Source organism: Meles meles, chromosome 11, assembly GCF_922984935.1.
Source record: "Meles meles chromosome 11, mMelMel3.1 paternal haplotype, whole genome shotgun sequence".
NCBI classification, from domain to species: Eukaryota; Metazoa; Chordata; class Mammalia; order Carnivora; family Mustelidae; genus Meles; species Meles meles.
Window position 1 is genome coordinate 10,830,943 of NC_060076.1, and position 24,358 is coordinate 10,855,300.

Sequence of the window (24,358 nt, forward strand, 5' to 3'; positions counted from 1 at the left end):
GGTTCTGATACCATATGCCACTCTGCCTCGGCTACTTGGATGCCCACCTCATCCAGCTTGGCCTTTGACAACCCATAACAGGCCGGCCCTTCATTATGCATGTTTGCTTCTTCTCAGGTTTTGACACCCCATACATGACTGCCACTTTCCTCCACATTGTCCTCATCCTGCTCGGGATTTGACACCCTGTACTAAGTGGCCTCTGCATGGATGTCCTTTTAGCCTCTCAGGTGTTCTGACATCTCACATCAGGCACCTGCTCCCTGGGGATGTTCCCTTCTCCCTGCTTGCGCTCTGACTTCTGACACTGGGCAGCTTCCCCTGTGTGGACACCCTTGTCACTCTTCCTGGGTTCTGACGCCCTATGCGGGATTGCTCCTTACAGCATGGACACCCTCCTCATACTGCTTGGACTCTGTCTCCCCTTGTTGGGTGCCTTCTTTTGCGGTATTGTCCTTCACCTGTTCTAGACCACTGTGGCTACTTCTTGCCAAGTGGGGACGTGTTCCTTGGTCTTATAATTAAATTATTAAGTAGGAAGAGGGGAAGAGAAAGGGGAAGTTTAATTTCTTGAACTCTTTCCTATCTTCTTTTTTTGTCATCCAATTCCATTGTCTTTGTCTTAGTTCTGGCCCTCCTTATTCTTTCTTGGATTATTGCCACTTACTGGTTTTTTTGGTTGGAGTCTTTCCCCTTCCTATCCTTTCATCCTGCTGTCAGTGAGATATGTGTAGTAAACAGATGTACTTGGTCATGCCTGTCCCTTGTTTCATCCCTAAACTCTTCATCACCTTTCCATTACCTATAGGGTAATATGCAAATCCCAGGCGTGGCATACCAAGACCTTCATGATTTGACAGACCTCTCCTCCCTCATCTCTCACCAACCCCTGTCATTGACCTTGTGCTATAGCTAAATCACTTTAATCTCTTCTGCTTCCATGCCTTAGGACTTGATCTTTCTTCTTTCTGTACTGTTGGCTTTCTCCTTGTTTTCCTGGTGAACTTGCATTGTCCTTTAGGACTTCAGATCTGGTACCCCGTCTCCTAGAAGGCTGCCTTTAGTCATTCCTTTTCTCTGTCCACCCTTACTTCTCCCTCTCCCTTACCCCATGTAGACTTCATAAGATGACTTTCCTCTTGGTACCCTGTATATTATATTATAACTGTCTTTTCCTGTTATACCTGAGGGCAGGAACCATGTTGCCTACCTTCTTTGTCAAAGGATTACCCTCTTCAGTAGGTAGCTTGCTAAATGAAGAGACATTTAAAAACATTTCTGTCGGGGCGCCTGGGTGGCTCAGTGGTTTAAGCTGCTGCCTTCAGCTCAGGTCATGATCTCAGGGTCCTGGGATCGAGTCCCGCATCGGGCTCTCTGCTTGGCAGGGAGCCTGCTTCCTCCTCTCTCTCTCTCTCTGCCTGCCTCTCTCCCTACTTGTGATCTCTATCTGTCAAATAAATAAATAAAATCTTAAAAAAAAAACCAAACAAAAAAACATTTCTGTCTTAGAGTATTTCTGAGTTAGCGGGATTTGCTTTGTCCAAATAAGCACAGCAATATTAGTATTAGTTGTTTGTGAGGCTTTTGAAATAGCCCCATTTACATAGGACTGGACATTATAATTGTATCTTTTTTTCAGAGTGGGATTTTTCCTATAGTTATATTTACTTCTAGGATATCTCCAGGGATTTATCCTTGTTTCTCCTAGCAGGGTGAAAAAGAGATTTAGAGTGTATCAAGGATTGGTTCATTATCTTCTCGTTCCCATACACTGCACTTATTACCACTATGCATGGAGTAGGGACTATCTTAGGTAGCTGATAAAGATATGCTTGACAGAGAGACAGGAGAGGGGAGACAGACCATACATGAGTTGTTAACCATTTGCTAACTGATGAAATCACTCAATTCATTTGTTTTTTTGGTTCACTTTGCTTTCTGGATCAGTTGGAATTGAATTTTTTGATCAGAGGCAAAGTTGTAACCTCAAGGGTCCTATAACATGCAGTAGTTCTGTAGAAAGGTTGTGATCGAGGTCAAGGGAATAGGCTCAGTTTCCTGGGCAGGAGAGCCAGCCCAGGGCTGGAACGAACGTTCACTACTTACCATGTTTTGTTACGAGGCACCGGGAGGTCTGATGATTAGAAGAAAGGTACCAAGCATGACCAGGCTTAAAATGAGGTGACATAACAAATTCAAAACTCATTTGTAAATCCTTCCGCCTTGCCCCAGCTGTTGCTGCCCGATTCTTGTGTCACCCGGGGTTTTCCTTTTCCTGCAAATTGTAGGCTCAGATAGTACAAGTAACCTTGTGAAGGGGAAGGTGTATACTTTCTTTTCGAAGTAGCTCATTTAGGGGTATTGTAATAAAGTACCCAAAAGAGGTGCTTTTTAATCTGAGAAGTTTTCCAGCCCAGTGAGAGAGACAGTAGCCTTGTGGAGAAGCAGGCATCTGCAGACAGAAAGCTGTCTCTGAGGGCTGCCCTGGAGTGATACTGAGTGGTTTCTTTACTCTGTCATTGAGCCCTTCTTGTGTCAAAAAAGAAATCGCTTAGAAGCCCTCACGGAAGGATCTGTTCCTGAAAACCTGAGTGTTAGCTGAGTCAACTAGCTAGAACTCATAATTTCAGTGTCTTCCATTCAGGGCCTTATACAAGTGTTGTTTTAGATGAAGTATTTTCGCCTTCCGCCCCTCTCTCTTTTTTTTAACACAACAGCTGGGGAGCCAGCTCTACCCTGCCCTGCGCATAACCTATCACTGGTTATTTACAGTCAGATTTAAAATGAAGAAAACCATCTTTGGGAGGTTTTTTCCCTTAACCAGTTTTACTCTGATCAGACAATGCTTTTGAGTATGCCAGGCTATTAAAGTACGGTTTATATATAGGGCGGGCGGTGTTTTCAGGATGTTCCTCAGATTCAGTCCTACTTTCCAGTGTTCCATATGCTGTGTGGTCCATAAAGGGACTATTCTTGTTTGTTTTGTTTGAGAGAACACAAGCCGGGGGGTGGGGGGGTTGCAGAGGAAGGGGCAGAGGGAGAGAGGATCCCAAGCAGGTTCCACACTCAGCGCAGAACCCGATGCGGGGCTCTTATCTCATGACCTGAGCCAAAACCAGGAGTTGGATGCCCAACTGACTGAGCCACCCAAGCACTCCTGACTGTTGTTGTTTATAATTGCTAGTAAACGTATGTGTTTCAGTGGGGACTCACAAACGTACCCACAATGTGGTGTCATCAGCATGGATTTGCATGGTCTCACTCCCTGACAGCCTGGGCTTTCTTCATATTCTAACTCATGAATTCAAACAGGTATTTGAGGGACCAGTAAGTGCAGAGGATATAAGTAAAAACACTTTGTTTTTAAGGAGTTTAAATCTGATGAGGAAAATAAACACTAAACCAGTAAATGTAGATATTTGGGATAAGTATATTAGAAACAGGCCAAAGTGCCATGGGAGCTCAGTAGAAGGAGCAGGGAGCCAACAATTGTGATGGCAATATATGTACGCCCAGTCTTTCCCACGCTCCGCCCCTCAAAGTTTCATCCTATTTAGCATCCCTCTATCCCCTGACTGTATCAGGCCTAGATGGGGATGAGGCACCCTAGATATAGTTCCTCAAATACAGCTTCTGAAGCACAAGCCCTTCTAATTTGTAAGCTAAGAGAAGTTACTTGTCTCCCCCACCCCGCTCTGCCCCACCCTATGTAATGGCAGGATAGTTTTGGTTTTTTTTTTTTAAGATTTTATTTAATCATTTGATGACAGAGCACAAGTAGGGGGAGAAGCAGGCAGAGGCAAAGGTAGAAGGAGACTCCCCACCGAGCAGGAAGCCTGATGCAGGGCTCCATCCCAGGACCCTGGGATCATGACCTGAGCCAAGGGCAGACACTTAACCAACTGAGCCACCCAGGTGGCCCTGTAATGGCAGGATTATCTTAAGATGATTGTTGTAGACATCTTTCTTCTAAAAAGGAGGAAGGCACACAGCATACAAAAGGCCCTGCTCCATAGCAGTTCTGAAATAAGGCTGGGCAAATGTCAGAAGTTTCTTAATGGAGACTCAGTCCTACTCCTGGGAATGATTCTCCATGGCTCTTAGTTCCATCTTCTAGGCTTTTGGATTCTGAGTTTTCTTTTTATTTATTTATTTTTAAAATAAAAGTTAATTTATTATTATTATTATTATTATTTTTTAGACTCAGTAGTTTTTGCAACCTGTTTCTGGCCTATAGAATTTGGTGTTTCCAATGCCTGTTTTTTTTTTTTTTTTTTTTTTTGGTTTTGTTCTTCATTTTGTCTCTGTCACTTTTAGCTGGTAGTACAGGTCTGTAAAGTCCTTAGTTTTTCTATTGGATCTTTTGGAATTTGCTTCTTCACATTATATTCATATCCACAAACGTCTTTGAGATTAGCCCTTTTCCACTTTGGGTTTCTGATGAGGCTACTGAGGGATTTATACTCTTAAGCTTATTAAAGCCCTGTTGTTTGGCTGAATGGTTCTCTATAATACCACCTTGGATCTTTCACTGGTCTTACAAAGACTTTTAAAAATTTTACTTTCAGCTCATCTTTAGACAGTGTTATCTTAGGAATGCTCTGGATTTGACCTTTACCCAGAGGCCATTTCTTAATTTTATCATTATTTGTCCTCTGGAGGGGCTAGAAATGGATAAAGAAATCCAGTTACGTGCATTGCAATAGAATACTAGTAAGTAATAAAAAGGAGCAAAGTATTGACCCAGTCATCAACATGGGTAGATCTCAAGATGGTGATGCTGAGTGAAAGAAGCCAGAACACCGCCCCCCACCAAAAAGAATATACTGTCTGCATTTATACAACCTCATAGAAAATGCAACGAATCTACAGTGACAGAAACCACATCATTGGTCTCCTAGGGATGGATGGTGGGCAGTGGCGGAAAGGGGTAGATTACAAAGGAGCAGGAGGAAATTTTGGGAAGTGATTGATTGTGGCCATCATTTCATCAGTGAAAAACTCGGCTAAAACTCATCAAATTGTACAATTCCATCCTTTTATTTTCTTTTTTCCATCTTAATGTTGAAATGTGTCTCTTATAAGTAACATTTTAGCTGGATCTTCTAAAATCCAGTCTGATTATCTGTATCTTTCACTGGGAATGCTGCTTATATGCTATATCATTTTTTTTTTCCTGTTTGCTTTCTTCTGGATTAATCGGGCATTTTTATTTTTCCATTTATATTCTCTCATAATTCGAACGTAAGTAGTATTTCTATGTTTTTTTAATAGTTACACTAAAAATAATAGTGGCTACAACTTAATGTAAGGTTTGCTATGTACTAGTTACTGTTCTGGATGATTTACATATAGCTCATTTAATCCTCACAAAACCCCTGTGAGATAGATACTATTATTGTCTCAGTTTGACAGGTGGGGAAACAGGTGGCATGGGGAGGTTATGTAATCTGCACAATGGCACACAGCTATGTAGTAGTAGATCTGTTCTAATCCTGCATTACCCACATAGTGGGCCTTTAGAATTCATGACGTTAACTAGAACAAATATGTAGTCTCTCAGAACCTGCTTGTGTAATTTAGCAAGTTAATTGGCATATTTACCCTCCTTCTGAAAAATATAAGGACCTTACATTGTTTAAACTTTGATCACTCCTCTCCCAGCTTGTATACTTTTATTGTTGTATATTTTACTTTAAACCTATATGGTGTTAATTTTTAGATAGCCAGTTATTTAAATTAACCTATTTTCTGTTTTATTTTTTTCTTCTTGTCTCCTTGCATCTCAGATATTTTTCTGCTTGGGATAATTTTATTATAGCTTGAATAATATCTCTTTGTTGCTGACAAATCTCTGTTTTTGTTTATCTGAAAAGTATGTTGTTGTGTTTTTCTCCCCCTCCACCCCCCGATTGACAGTTCCTTTCTTTAAGCACATTTGAACTATCATTTAAGTTTTCTGGCTTCTGTTGGTGCTGTTGAAGTCATCTTGCATACTAGTTATCATTTTTGTGTAGATAATCTGTCTTGTTCTCCAGTTTAGCAATCACATGTGCCTAGAGTGGGTTTTTCTTATGTATCTTGGTTAGGATTTAACTCTGTGACTCTGAGGATTGGGATCTTTCTTCTTTATATCTCTAATTCTCATTTCTTCCCTCCACATTCTCTCCTTCCTCCTCACTTTTTCCTTTACAGTTTTAAACCATATTATTTTGTGTTTTCAGTCTGTTCTCTCTGCTGCATTTCAGTCACTTCAAGTCTTTTTTCCAGTTTCCTAGTTCTCTTTGCGGCTGTGTCTAATTGCTGTTGAAATCATCAGTTCAGTGTTTAATTTTAGTTATTTATTTACGTATGTATGCATGTATGTATGTATGTATGTATGTATTTAAGTGGGCTTTTCTAGAGCCCATTTTGGGGCTTGAACTCACAACCCTGAGAACAAGACCTAAGCTGAGATCAAAAGTTGGATGCTTAACTGACTGAGCCACCCAGATGCCCCTAATTTTAATTGTTTAACAGCTTTATTGGGATATATAATTCATATACCATTCAGTTCTCCTGTTTAGAGGGTAAAGTTCGATGGTGTTTGATATATTACATTAATTTATTTAAACTGTGGCAATATGTCTATATTATAAAATTCGTCATGTCAGCCATCTTAATTGTACAATTCAGTGGCATTAATTGCATTCACACTACTATGCAACCATCTCCACTATCTATTACCAAAACCGTTTCATCACTCCCAATAGAAACTCTATAACCGTTCGGCAATAACTCTCCATCTTCCCTCTGACCAGCCCTGGTAGGTAACCTCTGATCTACTTCCTGTCTCTGAATTTGCTTATTTCAGGTTATTCATTTGAATGGACTCACACAATATTTATCCTTCGTGGCTGGCTTATTTAATTAAGTGTGATGTTTTCAAGGTTTTCTGTGTTGTAGCAGGTAATGGATCTTCATTTTTTTTTTTTTTGGCTAAATAATATTCCAATGTGTACATATCTACCACATGTTGCTTATCCATTCATTTGTCGATGGACACTTGGTCTGTTTCTACCTTTTGGCAGTTGTGAGTCATGCTGCAACGAACAATGACATACAGGCATTTGTTTGCATCCCTGCTTTCAGTTCCTTTGGGTACATACCTACAAGTGGAATTGCTGGATTATATGGTAATTATATTTTAGACTTTTGAGGAACTGCCATGCTTTTTTTCAAAAGCAGATGCACCATTTTCCATTCTGTGAAATAAGAAGAAATAATGTATATTGGTCTTTGCCTATAGTCCCTGACACAGGGCTCCTAAAATCTTTGTAAGTAGAGGTGCTAGGTGAATCTTTTGTTCTAACATTCAGTCCTTTTTTTAAAAAAAATTTTATCTGATTTTATTTATTTATCTGAGAGAGGGGAGAGTGTGAGAGAGAGTACATGCAAGCAAATGGGTGGAGAGGGAGAAGCAGACTCCCCGCTGGGCAGGGAGCCCAGTGTGGGCTCAATCGCAGCCCCCAATCTAACACTTCGTCTTTGATCACAGTTCTCAGCACAGACATCCTACAACCTTTGTAATTTCCCACGTCATAAGAGCACTAGGAGCATCTTTTGTTCTACTGTTTGTATTTGACCACAGTTTCTGACACTGGGCTTTTAAATCCCTTGAAATTTCCTGTGGGGTAGGAGTGTCTTTTATTTTAATGAGGTGACTCTGAGTGGGCTCCTCAGTGGCTCCTAGATGGAGGCTGGTCTCCAGAAAGACCAAGCCATGATTAGAAGCTTAGAATTTTCAGGCCCAACCTGCATTCTCTAGAGAGAAGAAAGAGGCTGGAAATGGAGTTAGGAATTGATCAAGCTGACACAGTGAAAGCTCCATAAATGTAGTATGGGAGCCTCCAAGTTGATGAAGACATCCATTCGCTGGCATGGTCATATACTCTAACTCCGTGTGGTTGGGACCGTCTCAGGCCTGGGCTCTGTGTGTCTCTTTATCTTTATCATCTGTATCCTTTATCATATCTTTTATCATATTAATAAACTGGTACACATAAGTGTTTCCCAGAGTTCTGTGAGCTCTTCTGGCAGATAAACCAGTCCAAGGGGAAGGAAGTCAAGGGAACCTCTGCTTTGTTTTTGTTTTTGTTTTGAACCTCTGCTTTATAGCCAAGCCAGACAGAAGTTATGGGTAACCTGGGGACTACTCCCCCGCCATCTCTCACCTTCCTTCTGGTAATCATTAGTTCTCCATAGTTAGGAGTTTGTTTCTTGGTTTATTTTTCTTTTTTCTCCTTAGTAAAATTTTGTTTCTTAAATTTCACTTATGAGTGACATTGTATGGTATTTGTCTGTGTCTGACTTTCTTCACTTAGCATTATACTCTCTAGCTCCATTCATCCATGTTGTTGCAAATGGCAAGATTTCATTCTTTATGGCTGAGTAATATTTCTGTGTATTTGTGTGTGTGTGTGTAAACATACATATATATACATGCATATTTATGCACACACACATATATACTCACATATGTCTTCTTTATCCATTTATCTATTGAAGTACTTGGGCTGCTTTCATAATTTGGCTATTGCAAATCATGCTGCAACAACCAAACATAGGGTGCATATCTCCTTTCAAATTAGTGTTTTTGTATTCTTTGGGTATATACCCAGGAGTGTGATTACTGGATCATAGAGTAGTTCTATTCTTAACTTTTTGAGGAACTTCCACACTATTTTCTATAGTGGCTGCACCAGTTTGCATTCCCACCAGCAGAGCAAGAGGGTTCCCCTTTCTCTGCACCCTTGTCAACACCTGTTGTTTGTTCTGTTTTTGATTTTAGCCATTCTGACAGGTGTGAGGTGATATCTTATTGTGGTTTTGATTTGTGTTTCCCTGATGATGAGCAGTGTTGAGTATCTTTTCATGTGTCTGTTGGCCATATGTCATCTTTGGAGAAATGTCTGTGTCTTCTGTGCCCATTTTTAATTGGATTATTATTATTTTTTTGGATGTTGAGTTGTATATCTTCTTTATATATTTTGGATACTAACCCTTTATCACATATGTCACTTGCCAAGAAGTTGTGGGCAACTTGGGGACCACTTCTTAGGATGGTCATCTGAAATGGTGGCAATCTTGTGGGACTAAGCCCTTAAGCTGTCAGATCTGACACTGTCTCCTGGTAGGTAAGAGGAGACGCAGCTGAAAAAAACCCTTACATTTCTGGTGTCAGAAGTATTATGAGTATGGTAGTAGTGTGAGAGTAAAGGATAGACCCATAGGAAGACTGGGTTTTTACATTCCCACAGCAAGGTACAAGAGTTTCAATTTCTTTACATCCTTGTCAGCACTTGCTATTGTTCATCATCTTTTTATAGCCATCCTAGTGGGTGTGAAGTAGTATCTTACTGTGGTTTTGGTTTATATTTGTCTAAAGACTGATGATGATAAGCACCTTTTTTGTGCTTATTGGACATTTGTATATCTTCTTTGGAGAAATATATATTCAGATCTTCTATTTATTAATTGGGTTATTTATCTTTTTAATATTGAGTTGTAAGAGCTCTTTATATATTCTGGATACAAGTCCCTTATCAGATACCTGATTTGCAAGTACTTTATTTTGTAGGTTAACTTTCCCTTTTTTGATCATGTCCTCTGAACCACAAAAGTTTTGAATTTTGATGAAGTCTTATTTATCTGTTTTTTTGTTTTATTGTTTGTGCTTTGGTGTTCTAAGAAACTATTTTCCATCTGAAGGTTACAAAGATTTATTTCTTTGTTTTCTTCTAAAGTTTTTATAGTTATATTTCTCATATTTGAGTCTATATTCCATTTCAGTTGATTTTTGTGTATGGTGTAAGGAGGAAGTCTAACTTCATTCTTTTGCAAGTGGATATCCAATTGTCACAGAACTATTTGTTGAAAAAACTGTTGTTTCCTCTATTGAATTGTCTTGACTCCTTTGTTAAAAATTGACAGTTGTGGAGTGCCTTTGTGGCTCAGTGGGTTAAGCCTCTGCCTTTAGCCCAGGTCATGATCTTGGGGTCCTGGGATTGAGCCCTGCATCAGGCTCTCTGCTCAGGAGGGAGCCTGCTTCCCCCTCTTTCTCTGCCTGCCTCTCTACCTACTTGTGATCTCTCTCTCTCTGTCAAATAAATAAATAAAATCTTTTAAAAAATTGGCAATTGTAAATACATATTTTTAGACTTTTCTGTTCATATCCTTATGTAAATATTACACTATCTTGATTTTCCTACCTTTGGAGTGAATTTTGAAATTAAGAAGTACGAATCTTCCAAGTTTGTTCTTTTCCAAGGTTGTTTTGGCTTTTCTGGGTTCCCTGCATTTCCATATGCATTTTAGGATCAGCCTATCAACCTCTGTAGAAAAACCCCTAAATCCCCCAAAAACCCAGCTGGGTTTTTGATAGGGATTAAGTTGAATCTGTAGATCCATTTGGTGAGCATCACGATCTCAACATTGTCCTTCAATCCATGAACATGGAATGTCCTTCATTTTGTTTTGGCAATCTTGCTGCAATTTTGCTGAACTAGTCTACTAGTTCTAATAGATTTTGGTGGATTTCTTAGGATCTTCTTTATGTAAGATCCTGTCATCTGCGAATAGAGATAATTTTACTTCTTGCTTTCCAATCTTGATGGCATCTATTTCTTTTTCTTCCCTAATTGCCCTGGCGAGAACCTCCAATACAGAGTTGAATAAAAGTGCAGGAATGAATATCATTATCTTTTTTTTTTTAAGGAACCATTCAGTCTTTCACCCTAAGGTATAATATTAATTGTAGGTTTTTTTGTAGATGCCCTTTATCAGGTTAACTCCATTGAAGATCTGGTCCCCTTGTAGTGAGCAACACATTTAAAAAAAAAAAATCCAGTTATACAGGCTAGAAACCTACTAGCTTTGTCCTTGTCACATACCTTCTCACTCACCCTCCATATTCAATATATCAGAATAATTTGATTGATTTATCTAAATGTCTTTAAAAACTAGGTATTTCTTTCTGTCTCAACTATCATTATCTTGAAATTCTCACCTTTTTTTTTTTTTTTCCCCTCACTAGGTAACTCCCATTCCTCCAGTTCATACTTCATATATTCTATCTTTAAGGAAACCTTTACAAATCACCAAAGTAAACTTGTTCCTTACACTGTACGCTCTTGTAGCATTTATCATAGTTTACAATTACTACAAGTCTGTGAGGGTAGGATTACCTGCTGTTTTCTCTACTGCTGTATGGCCAGTGCTCAATACTAAGAAGATTTAATAAATATTTATGGAATGAATGAACCAGTGAAAATGGGATAATTTATGTGGAAATGCTTTTAAAATGAAAATTGCTAGAGAAACATTTTGATCTCAACATTTAGAATAACTGTGATTAGTTTATTGAATTTACAATTTTTTGCTTGGGTGTAGAGAAATTCTAAGTTCTGGTGGTATTTAAGCATGGATCACCTTGGATAGACTCACTTATTACTGATTAGGTTTTGTTTACTTGGATTATGGAATTAGTATAACAATAACAAAGTGTATGGTAAGATCTTTCTAGAAAGCACTGTAATCCTTCCTAAATGACACCTTCTTGGTAATTATCACATTTGGTTTAAGATTTCACTTAGCACAGAACGGGTTGCAGAAAGCCAGAGCCTCATATATATATTCAAGTGAAGGTGATGACTTTCTTCACAATAGAGCAGAGATGAAAAGCTCCCACATTGGTTATTCTGCACGGAGCCTTGGGATGAAATTCCAAGCAGCAGAATGCCACTTAACATTCTGCCTGCTAGTTTGCTCTTTAGTAGTATAATTGTAAAATGAGGCAATAAAACCGGAGAGGATATAATATTTATACCTGTGCAGGCACTTCACATGATAAAATGTCACACGGGACTGTTTACTCCATGCTGGTTATTTGGATAATGCCCCACCTGCCTGGTGACAGGAGGTGCTGAGTCTTGCATAAATCTTGGAAAGAAGGTTGGGGTTAATATAGTGAATTTTTCAGCAGGAAAAAAGAATACATCATATGGGATAATAGTAATGGCTACTCTTTGAGCACTGTTTTGGTGTCAGCACCGTACTGGGTCCTTGGGGACGGAGAGGGACAAAAGAGGAGAGAATTAATAACAGGGAGTAGCTTCCATGTGTCAGTTACTCTGCTACACGCTGTACTTACAATATATCTAAACCTTGTAACAACTCTGCCAGGTAGGTGGTGGTATCCCCATGTATATGTGACTGACTCTTGTTTATCTCATAAAAAAAATTCTAATGACCTCATTGGAGTTCTGTTATAATTATCATGTTTAAACTTCGGGGGGGGTGTGTGTGTGTGTGTATAATTTTTTTTTTTTTAAGTTTAAATAGCCTTTTTTTTTTTGAGACAAAAAAAATTAATGAGAAGAGACAAAGAAACATCAAAGAGCTTTTTCCTCTGATTGCTGTGTTAGAACTTTTGCCTGAAAATAGGTTACATTCCTTCTGTTTTCAGCTGAATCCTCATTAACTTTACATTTTAATGATGTCCAGGGCAAATTACACCATTTATGGTCAGTGCCTTAAAGGGATGCTTAAAGGGGACTTAAAATTTTTTTTTTCTTAAAATGGTGGATGCGTTTACTCCAGAATATAAATTGATGTGGAATTCTTTAAATAACAACTCTGTTGGATTTCCATTTCCAGCTATTATAACAACTTAATTCAGAGGAAATTATTTTCAGCTTAAAGTAAATTAATCATTGAAGAGAGTTTTTATAATATTTGGAAGTATGTAACTGAAACTAACGTCCTACATTTATGTTTGAAAATAGTTTCAGTTTCTCATTTACTTGGATTTAAATTCAATTTTACTGCTTAGCTTTAGAAATAATTCATAGGTGGTAGAGGCTCAATAGGAATAAATGAAGACAGCTTCTCCCAGTTATGAAAAAAGCATGGGTGATTGAAATGCTAATATGTTGATAGACAGATTGTATTTGCACAAGAATGAGGGAATATGCTGTAAGGTGGAACTCTTCACAGGATTCCAAATTATTCAATTTAAAAGAACAATATGAACTACAGAGCCGTGCTTTCATTGTAAGCTTTGAATGCTTAATTATTATTAGATGATAAATTAGAATAAAGTGTCATGTTGTGTCAAATACTGTTTATTTCCTTAACAGTAATTTGATAAGTGGATTAAGGGAAATTGGCCTATCTGTTGAGAGAACTGTAATTACAGGAATGCCCAGCGAACGTCAGGTATTTTGTAAGGTTTGTGCTCCTGTTTTCTTAAATGTGTTTAATTGAATCCCTTCTGTGTGCTAGGCAATGGGCTCATGTCCCTGTTAAGGCTTATTTTGAACGCAAGGAGAGGAATTTCACTAAAACTGCCTCATGAAGGGCAGGAATGGAGGTGGAGGGATCTGTTGTAGAGGGAAGATCAGGAAGCAAAATGCAGCTGGGGTTCCTGAGGACAAACTAGATATGGAAAGTAATGGATCCTGTGACTCTGTCTCTTTCATTGTGGCTTTGCTCATTCTGCCTGCCACCCGCTCCCCGGGCTCCCTTGGTTCACTACTTATCTTGATACGGTTCACATTGATGTCTTCAGCCGATGTGATCTTTCAAATTGGCCTATGGATTCCCATGGCTAACAGACATTTTTTTTAAAAAATATTTTATTTATTTATTTGACAGAGAGATCACAAGCAGACAGAGAGGCAGGCAGAGAGAGAGAGAGGGAAGCAGGCTCGCCGCTGAGCAGAGAGCCCGACGCGGGACTCGATCCCAGGACCCTGAGATCATGACCCCAGCCGAAGGCAGTGGCTTAACCCACTGAGCCACCCAGGCGCCCCTAACAGACATTTTTGTGTTTGTTAACAGCACAGAGCATGTGGATCAGCCCAGACCTTGGATGATCCCTGCGGTCACCCAGGTGTTATGTTGCACTGCCTTTTCTGGGGGGCCTCGGGTGAATGGAGAGTGGAATGTGACCGAGTGGATAAGACATGGCCTTTGCCTGTGTGTATCCTTTCGTGAAGATAATGCACATAAAAATGCTAATTTCCACTTAACGCGCAGAGGGCTTCCCTGTAAATAAAAATGTCTGAACTGTCTTAGTCATCTGCAGTGTTTGGAAACTGAGGAAGTGGAGAGAGTTTTGGGGGGATACCATTCAGGGTAGATGGCATGATTTTCTTTTGGAATGATATTTCTGAGGTAGGACTCCCTAAGGGTCCAAATCATGAGTTGGATCCTTCTTGCAGCTATGAAGGAAACCAAGTTTACAAAGAAAAATCAAACTTCTTAGTGTGCAGTACTGAATGCTTGGCAGAAATATTTAATATAGTTTGAGGAAGTTTTGCAGTGTTTGAGTTTGGGCCATTGTGGCTAATGACTCTTGCTTGGCAGCATTTCAATTTTCTATTTTTTTTTTTTTTAATTTTTTTTTTTTATTTATTTGACAGAGAGAAATCACAACTAGGCAGAGAGGCAGGCAGAGAGAGAGGAGGAAGCAGACTCCCCACGGAGCAGAGAGCCCAATGTGGGGCTCGATCCCACAATCCTGGGATCATGACCTGAGCCGAAGGCAGAGGCCCTAACCCACTGAGCCACCCAGGCGCCCCACAATTTTCTATTTTTTAAAGATTTTATTTATTTATTTGACAGAGACACAGCGAGACAAGGAACATAAGCAGAGGGAATGGAAGAGGGAGAAGCAGGCTTCCTGCTGAGCAGGCAGCCTGCTGTGGGGCTTGATCCCAGGACCCCAGGATCATGACCTGAGCCAAAGGCAGATGCTTAACTACCAACCCACCCAGACACCCCAACATTTCAATTTTCTAGGTGACCTCATTAAATACTAGTAGATTTTGCATTTGTTCAACTCTGTCATCATCATCATCATCATCATCGTCGTCGTCGTCTTGCTTCTTTTGTAACTGAGCATGGAAATGGAGCAAACTCCAGGGGTAGATAAGAGTGTGGATAGGACATCTGTTGAGTTTCTAGTTGCTTTATACACACACACACACACACACACACACACACATACATATGCACGTGTGGTATTTTATTCTTCTTAGAGCCCATAAGATAAGAATTACTGTCTCTGTTTTACGGCTGTTGCAATGCAAGGTGCAGAGCAATGACGTAAGTAACTTGCCCTAAGGTGCTAGAGCTACCGGTGGTGGACCAGTGCTGTGATTCCCGCCTGCTGCTTCCCACTGTACCGTGCTGCCTCCAACCACACACCTACGCTTGTGATACCTGTTCAAGGATTGTGGTTCCCTTGTGTTCTGGGATGTTCAGATTCTCTGATGAACAAGGTTTTGTGTCCATGTGGTTATAAAAGCACAAGTTCTAGTTCAGGGACAGCCATTTCTAAGCCGCGCGATGATAGGCTGCGTGAGTTAGCTCTTTATTTTTTAACTTGTACGATGGCGTTGTGGTAGGGGTTTGGTATGAAGAATAAAGGAGCTAGTACAGTTTTTGTCACATGGGTGTCTGTAGTGCAGACTCACTCGGAGCCAATTGGTAAAGAGAGGAAGGGTGTCAAATAATGTAGAAGTTGCATTGGTTTGTCTATACCCCCAAGTTACATTAGGTGAATTCACAGTAGATTAACGCTGTTTTTCTTGATCTTTACCTTTGAGTAGATTTTCAACTTTAAGTTTTGTCTTTTTTTTATTTTTAATTTTTGGAAGATCTTCAGGAAGAGGTTTTGATTTTGAGGTTTGGAATGAGATCGGCATTGATAGGGTAAGGACTCCTGAATTCATGCTTGCAGACTTTATTTTTTTTTAATAGAAACTACATAGCTTTGAAAAATAATTTTAAAATAGTATTTCAATTTTCAGAAAAGATATATATGTATGCATGTTTCTGTCCATATTTTTACCCTAGATAGAAGAATATGGTTGCTTCTGGGTTGTGGTGATCCAATAAGACTATTTTGAAGTTGTGTTCTTTCCTCCTTTAACTTGACCTGGTTTGTTGAAAATGCTCAATCCTTTTAGGAGCAAGCAAGGGCGGCTAGTGGAATATCTTTGTTGAGTGTTGAGACACTTGTGTCTGTGCATGCATTGGCGTAATGTATCACTTTGATTATTTTAATTACAGAAAATATAGTAATATGGGAAGAAAACAGCATGCATAATATGAGAACTACAGGCTCTATACTGAGTTTGGAGTTTAAATCCTGGCCCATCAATGGCCAATAAACTGACTTGAGCAAGGCAGTAATTTTTTTTGATCTCTGTTTTTCTCACCAATAATGCAGAATTATCCCCATCTGCCTCACAGGGTTCTTTTGAGAATTTGATGGCATTAGAAATTTAATGATAGGAAGTATTCTGAGTGCCTCCCTTGTAGTAGCTTTTTAATAAATGTTTAGCAAGGGAACCAGAGAAGATCACAGAAATGCATTTTAACCTGTTTTGTGCCATTAATACTCCAAATAATTTTATATTGTTACTATTTTTTAAGAGGTAGATTTATTTATCTTAGAGCACGAGCAGGAGGGGCCGAGGGAGAGGGAGAGAGAATCCCAAGCCGACTTTGTGCTGTGCCACCCAGGTGCCCCATGTTGTTACTGCTTTTGTAATAATCACTGTCACATGAAACAGAAATGGAACTTCTTCTAAGAAAAAGTCTGTGAATTTTGTAATTTGAATAACTACTTGTAAGACAGCATTAAAAATTATTGAAAAAGGAGTGTACACATCTGTGTAAAATTTTGTTATAATGCAGTATTATTTTAGCATTTTCTCAAATTTGAAATGAATAGTGTGTTATATTAAGTCAGTTCAAAAACTCCTATTATATGAAATATTTAAAAAACTTAGACCAAAAGTATAATATATTTTACCTGCCTACTTAGCTTTTGGGCCACTTTTCTTTGGAAATAATGTTTTATATCCTCTCCTTTTAATTAAAAACAAACAAACTGTATTAGCTTTTTTTTTTTTAAACCATGTTTTTCCTCTTTATAATTTTATTTGAAAAAATAAATTTGGTTACTTATTTCCTCTCACAGGCGGCCAGGACTAGTGAGTAAAACACCCATAGCTAATTTGCATGAGCTTGGTTACACTGTTAACGCCCGGATTTCCTTCAGGCCTGTTAATTCGTATGTGAACCCAGGGGCATTATTGCCCATTTAGTCTTTCCTTGGTTATTTTGTGAAAGTCGGAATTGATGTGTGAGTGTTGTGCACTCTTTGGAGACCCAGTGCCTTGGACATACAGGGGTGAATTTTGTTCACAACTGGCATAAAACAAAGTATCATAATCTTCCAGTGCCTTGTTTATGTAATTGTCTATAAAATTCCTGGTTCAGCAAAGACTTTTTATTATCCTTGAAACTTAACCTACAATGTGCCAAGAGTCAAGAAGAAATAATAGTAAATGCTACACACCTACTATGCGTCAGACACGCTGCTGGGTACTTTATGAATAGGAAATTTAATCCTTGTAACTCTGCAAAATAGAGCGTATTGGTCATTTGATGGAGGCTAGGAAAACTGCCCCAGCCGCGTGGCTTTTTCCAGGCTTCATAGCTGGACCTCTCCCCACTTTTATATTCTGTATTCATCGCGATCCCAGTGGGTCTAATGGAAATCAGAATGTATTTTGATAGAAAGTTAGTGATTGCCTTCTACTTAGGGTTCCCCCCCAACTGGAATAAATGAAGTGTGTTGTAGAGGAGTGGCAGAAAGATACTTAGATTTTCTTCAATGTTTCATGAAAATTAAGAGGAAAATTCAGAAATATCCACGACAAAGAGTGATGGTAGTTAGTAGTTTGTGGGCAGAGTTTAGGTTAACCAGATTTCTGGAAGGACCACGGGATTTTTGAGTTTATTATTGTGAGTGGATATTTGTGTGTGGTGGAGGTGGGGGAGTGGTGATATGTGTGCTTGGCTCTCATAAAACTAGAGGGACAACAGATTTCTTTTCCCCCTCCATGACTGTATAGTTGAAAGCTTTCTTTTATCATTTTGCTGCCATATGTGTTTGTGAAAATCAGTTGCGTTGTAAAAATTCTTACTTCCTGGAAACCAGAAACCCATTCAGTAAGTGTCCCTGCCTTGACCACTTCCTCTTCGTTATTTCTAAATGATAGGGCTGCTCTTATAGCATTCCAGACGTTCATCTAGCTAGGATTCCTTTTTCGCATTTGCTCTTTGGTGCATTTTCTCCCATTTTATTTTGTTTCTTTGTCCTGATTAGTTCACCAAGTATAATAGAGGAGACATTTGCTTTGTTTTCTTTCTTTCTTTTTTTTTCTCTAAAGCAAGTTATTTTAGAGGGAGAGTTTACTAGTGATAAGAGCTGTTTATGTCCTAAGCGATTGATTTGTAATTAATGTTGCCTGGGCTCTCACATGTTGGCAGAATTGGTAACAGCTTGCAGAATTTTTTTAATTCACTTTTCTTTTTGGTATTTTGACAATGTCATTCATATCTCATGAAAAAGTACCTCAGACAGGTTAAATGTGTTAAAACATGGAATGAAAAGGATGGAAGGAGACCCAGTGCTGCCTAGAAACCTTGATCTTTTGCCAAAGTATTTAAACAATTTAGTGTTTTGGTTTCCTAGCTCCAAGCTGCTTCTCAAATCCCTTGCTAATTAATCCAGTTAATGCTTTGTAGACTTACTATATGCAGTGCTTTGGCCTGCTCGTCTACCATTGAGAGGTCCGTTTTGTTTCTTGGGGCAAACCTCAGCTCTGTTCGGGTGCAGTGATACGCAGGGGACTTGCTGACGTGAGTACACTTTTTTGTCTTTCAAACCTTTGTTAGTATAAGTGTATGTGCACGTTCCCTACTCTACATTGTACTTAGGCTTAAAATTTCAAGATAAAAAAATTGACACAAAATAGAAATCATAACTAGAAAACACCGTTTACATCAAACTAAAGAACTGATTAACTGTGTGAATTATGTTATTCAGGTCTCTAAGCCTCAGTTTTCTCACCTGTAAAATGGAGAAAATCATCTTTCTGGCAGTGTTGTTGTTATAATAAAATGACTATCTTAAGTGCTTAGCAAGTGCCCAGCACTTGGTAAAACTCAAGAAATGATGACTTGCTTTTATTATTGTGTTAGGATGTTGAATAAATTCTTTGGGTACTTGCTAAAATTTGGGGGAGGTAGGTTCCTTTCATCAGGTTTTCTTTTGGCAAAGGAGTTTCAAATGCCTTAATTTGTGTCCAGGATATAAAAATCAAGCACTCATTCTCTTAACAGAGATAATAAACACACAGCTGTATTCTGCTTCAAACTATGGTTTGAAGACCCATTGATGTGAATTATCAATACAGATAATTTTTTTTTTTTAAGTTGAAAGGTAAATTTCTCTCAATTTTCTCACTTGAAAGCTTAGGTACAAAAAAAAATACATGGGCTGTCCACCTGCCCTTCTCTACCCCACCCTGATAGTTAAATAAAACATGGATGCAAGTTCAGGAAGCCGTCACTGCTGGTGAAACTGATGATGACTTTTTTGCTATCCCATTTCTGAAGTCATACATTAAGCCTTTTAACCTCTGAGTATGCCCTAGTGAGTCAGAATTAATAGGGTCCTCATTTGATCATTAGGGGAAATATCACCGCCTCCCTCCTGCCCAAGGATTTCAGAGAAGAAAATTGGCTGGCAAACTATGTTACATTCTAAGTTTTCCCCCTACATACATTAGCAACTTGATGAACTATCACAAAGTTAAAACATCCATGTAATTCCCACCCCGGTCAAGAAATAGAACATTAGTAGTATCTTATTAGTAGATATCTTATGTCTTATATATCTTATAGTATCTTACGTGTCTTTCCAGTGTTCACCCCCTCCTTTCTCCTTAAAGAGAACCATTATCTTCTAACAGCACTGACCATTTTTGCCTGGCTTTGAACACATGTAAGTGGAATCATATAAATAATTATGAGGGTATTTTGGGTTTTGTTTTTTTTTTTGCTAAACACTAAATTTATGAGATTTATCTTTGCTGTATGGTCCTGTAATTTGCAGGTTTCATTCATTGCTGTACAGTGTTCCATTACCTGACTATGCCATCATCCATTCATTCTTTTGTCGATAGCCCAAACAAGGGGGAAACATTAATGTCTATTTCGAGTAATGTGGCCGTATGTCAATTTTGAGACTCTGTCTGGTGCTTACATACTCACATTTCTGTTCTGTTAATATAATTAGGAGTGAAATGCTAGGTCACAGTGTATGTTTAACGTTAACATAAAATGCCAAGCAGTTTTCCAGTGTCGTCGATCCTTTTGCCTCCCATCGACGTGTGAACAATTCTGTTACTGTGTCTTCACCAACACTTAGTATAAAATGTCTCTCCAATTTTTGCCTTTCCCCGTGTTTGTATGGTGTATTTCATTTGGGTTTTAGTTTTCATTTTCCTGATTACTAATGAAATTGAACATCTTTTAGTATATTTATTATTTGGTTATCTTTTTTCTTTTTTTTTCTTTTTCGTTCTTTGCGTATTTAAAGCCCTTTGGTAGTTATATCTATCTTCTATTCTCTGGTTTATCTTTTCCACTTTAATGGAGTCTTCTGCTGAACAGAAATTTTTACTTTTCATATAGTTCAATTTATTAATTTTCTTTATGCTTAGTCCTTTTCGTGTTCTGTTTTAAAACTCTTTCCCTATTTCAGGGATTTAAAAGACTTTCTCCTATATTTTAGAGGTTTTTTAACATTTTACCTTTCACATGTAGTGAATTCACCTGGAATTGCAATTCACCTGGAATTAATTTTTTTTTTTAATGCAGTGAGGTATAGGGTGGCAGTACCAAAAAAAAAAAAAAAGGTTGCTGATTCCTTGCTGTATATGATTTTTAATTTTTTGAAATTTGTTGGGTCTTGGCTTTTGACCCAGAATTTGGTTAATTTTTGTAAATATTCCATGTGTATTTTTAATCAAGTATATCGTGTGGTTATGGCTATAGTGCTCTATGTCAGGTTGATATTTTTCCATTCATCTATGTCCTTACCAATTTTTGTCTTCTTGTTCTTCCACTTGCAGAAGAAATATATATTAAAATCTCATTCTATGATTATGTTTTTTTTTCCCTTTATCCTCATAGTTCTGTCACCTTTTTAAAATATTTTATGTGGCTTTATTGTGGTTGCAAACTAATTTGGAATGATTTCTTCCTAGTAAATTGAACCTTTTATTATGAAACGACTTTTTATATTTAGTCATGATTTTTGTCTTAAAGTTTACCTCAACTGAGATTTTAAAAATTTGAGATATAATTTATATACCATAAAATTCACTATTTTCAAGTATACTAGTCAGTGGTTTTGTAGTATATTCACAGGGTTGTACACTCATCGCTACCTAATTTGAGAACATTTTTATCCTTAAAAAAGTAACCCTATGCTTACTAGCATTCTCTACCCTTTCTCTTTCTCCCCATCCCTTGGCAGCTATTAATCTACTTTCTGTCTTTATGGATTTGCCTATTCTGGACATTTCATACAAATGGTATCATACAATATGTGACCTCTCATGGGGTTTGTTTTCTTTCACATATCATAATGTTTTTGAGGTTTATCCATGTTATAGCATGTATTACTGCATTCCTTCTTAGGGCTGAAGAATATTTCATGTGGCCTCCCGTGATCTCAACTCCTTTCCTCTCTTAATCACCATCCTAACTTTATAGTGATCACTTGCCATTTTTCTTTATCATTTTATCACTCAGATGTGCCTTCTAGCCACGATTGTTTAGTCTTGCCCATTTAAAAAATTTTAATGTGTCACTTTAAATTATTTATTTTAAAGATTTTATTTTATTTTTAGAGAAAGCATGTGAGCAGGAAGAGGAGCAGAGGGGGAAAATGTCAAGCAGACTGCTAAGCGCAGAGCGCAAAGCCAGGATTGATCCCGCTGCCCTGAGATCATAACCTGAGCCCAAACCAAGAGTGGGACCCTTAACCAATAGCCACCCAGGTGCCCCTAGATGTCTTTTAAACTAGAAGCTTAAAGGGTGCCTGGGTGGCTCGGTGGGTTAAAGCCTCTGCCTTCGGCTCAGGTCATGATCCTGGGTCCTGGGATCGGGCTCTCTGCTCCGCAGGGAGCCTGCTTCCTCCTCTCTCTCTGCCTGCCTCTCTGCCTGGTTGTGATCTCTGTCTGTCAAATAAATATTAAAAAAAAAAAAAAAAAAGAAGTGGATGCACGACCTATTGTGTGTTCCTTGCAGTAAACTAGAAGCTTACCTTCCATCGCTTTCTTTTCATTGAAATTTATCTGTTGAAGAACCAGGCAAGTGACTTGTAGAGGTTCCCATAGTCATATTTTGCTGATTGTGTACTCAGTGTGCACTTTAACATGTTCCTCTCTCCTTTGTTTTTTCTGCAGATTGGTTTTTGGGTCCAAAGACTTGACTGGAATCATGTTTGATCTCTTTGTCAGGACATAGGTGGTATGTTTTTTCATGCGGAGGCATCCAATGTCTAGTTACCTCTGTTTTTATGTTAACAGCTGTTGTCACTCACTGTCTAAATCTACTTAGACTGCTTGTACAAGGAGACACTCTCCCTTGTTTACTATTTGGTAAATGTGTTACTGGTCTTGGGTAAAGGCAGGAGAAATGGTTGTTTCTTTCCCTTTATTTGCCAGTTTTCAGGATAATGAATTAGTGTTTTGCTGCTGCTTTGCATGCCTGGTAATCTTTAATTGGATGCCAGAAATAGTGAACTTACCTTGTTGGGTGCTGGATATTTTTGTATTCCTATAAATATTAGTGAGCTTTGTTCTGGGACACAGTTAATTTACTTGGAAACAATTTGATCCTTTTGGGTTGTGCTTTTAAGATTTGTTAGGGCCAAAGCAGCATTAATCTGGGACTAATTATTCCCTACTACTGAGGCCAGACCCTTCTTTGTACTCTATCTGTGGTGCCCAGTGAATCATGAGTGTTTTTCCAGGCTAGCTGGAAGAAACAGTCACTATTCTTGGCCATATATGAGTGTGGGCACTGTTCCCTCCAATTCTCTTGGATGATTCTGTCCTCATCTTTGGGCAGTTTCCTCACATGCAGGTGCAGATCAGCACTGTCTGATTATTCAAGGGAGGCTCTGAAGGTTTACCAGAGGTGTCAGTACAGCTGTTTCCTTTCTGGTGTTCTTCCCTGCTAACTCAAGTCACTTTGAGTTCCCTTTACCCCCTTACCTGTGTCTCTTCAATTCAACGAGTCTGTTGGGATCCTCCGGGCTTCACCCTCCTGTGCTCTGGCCTGGAGACTTGCTGTAGGCAGTAAGCTGGTGCAGTTGTAGGCATACTTCATTTGTTTCTCATCCTCAGGGACCACTGTTGTTCATTTCCTGATGTCCAGTGTCTTGAAAACTCTTTGTTTCATGGTTGTGTTTTTTTGTTGTTGTTCAGGTGGAAGGTAAATCCCGTCTCTGTTACTATTCCATTTTGACCCAAAGCCAGGTGATTTTTCTAGACGATGTGATGGTTGGATGTTCTGGGTCTGTATTCTCAGGTGCTAGGTGTGCTTTTTCAATATGTGATTTCAAGTCTTTTTTTAATTTTGAAAGTTTTCTTGAATTGTTTTAGTATTTCTTGCATTTGTTTTCTTCTTTTTGTCTCTTCTTATGCATCTGCTTGATTTTCTTTGCTTCTCTTTAGTATTTGCTACTTTATTTAGAATTCTTTTTAATCTATTTCCTCACTTTTGGAAATGACTCCCCTCTTCCTCCTTACCTTCTGTTTCTCTTCAGGCATTATCTGTTGTGTTTGGTGTTTGTGTTTTCTCTAATTAGTTTTCATATACTTTTTTCCTTTTAATTCTGATTCTTCCCTGAGTTCTTTACCTCATTTGTACATTTTTATAATATTCTGTCTTATGTTCTTTCATGTCTGTACAATTTTCTTTTTAAAACTCTTTCCCTATTTCAGGGATTTAAAAGACTTTCTCCTATATTTTAGAGGTTTTTTAACATTTTACCTTTCACATGTAGTGAATTCACCTGGAATTGCAATTCACCTGGAATTAATTTTTTTTTTTAATGCAGTGAGGTATAGGGTGGCAGTACCAAAAAAAAAAAAAAAGGTTGCTGATTCCTTGCTGTATATGATTTTTAATTTTTTGAAATTTGTTGGGTCTTGGCTTTTGACCCAGAATTTGGTTAATTTTTGTAAATATTCCATGTGTATTTTTAATCAAGTATATCGTGTGGTTATGGCTATAGTGCTCTATGTCAGGTTGATATTTTTCCATTCATCTATGTCCTTACCAATTTTTGTCTTCTTGTTCTTCCACTTGCAGAAGAAATATATATTAAAATCTCATTCTATGATTATGTTTTTTTTTCCCTTTATCCTCA

The 24,358-nt window shown here is 38.4% G+C and overlaps 1 protein-coding gene across 5 annotated transcripts in view; it reads left to right on the top strand.

The window, feature by feature from the left end:
* Nucleotides 1–24,358, top strand: part of DENND1A (DENN domain containing 1A) — a 493,090-nt gene that overhangs the window by 66,317 nt on the left and 402,415 nt on the right. The gene's annotated exons all lie outside the window — the stretch shown is intronic.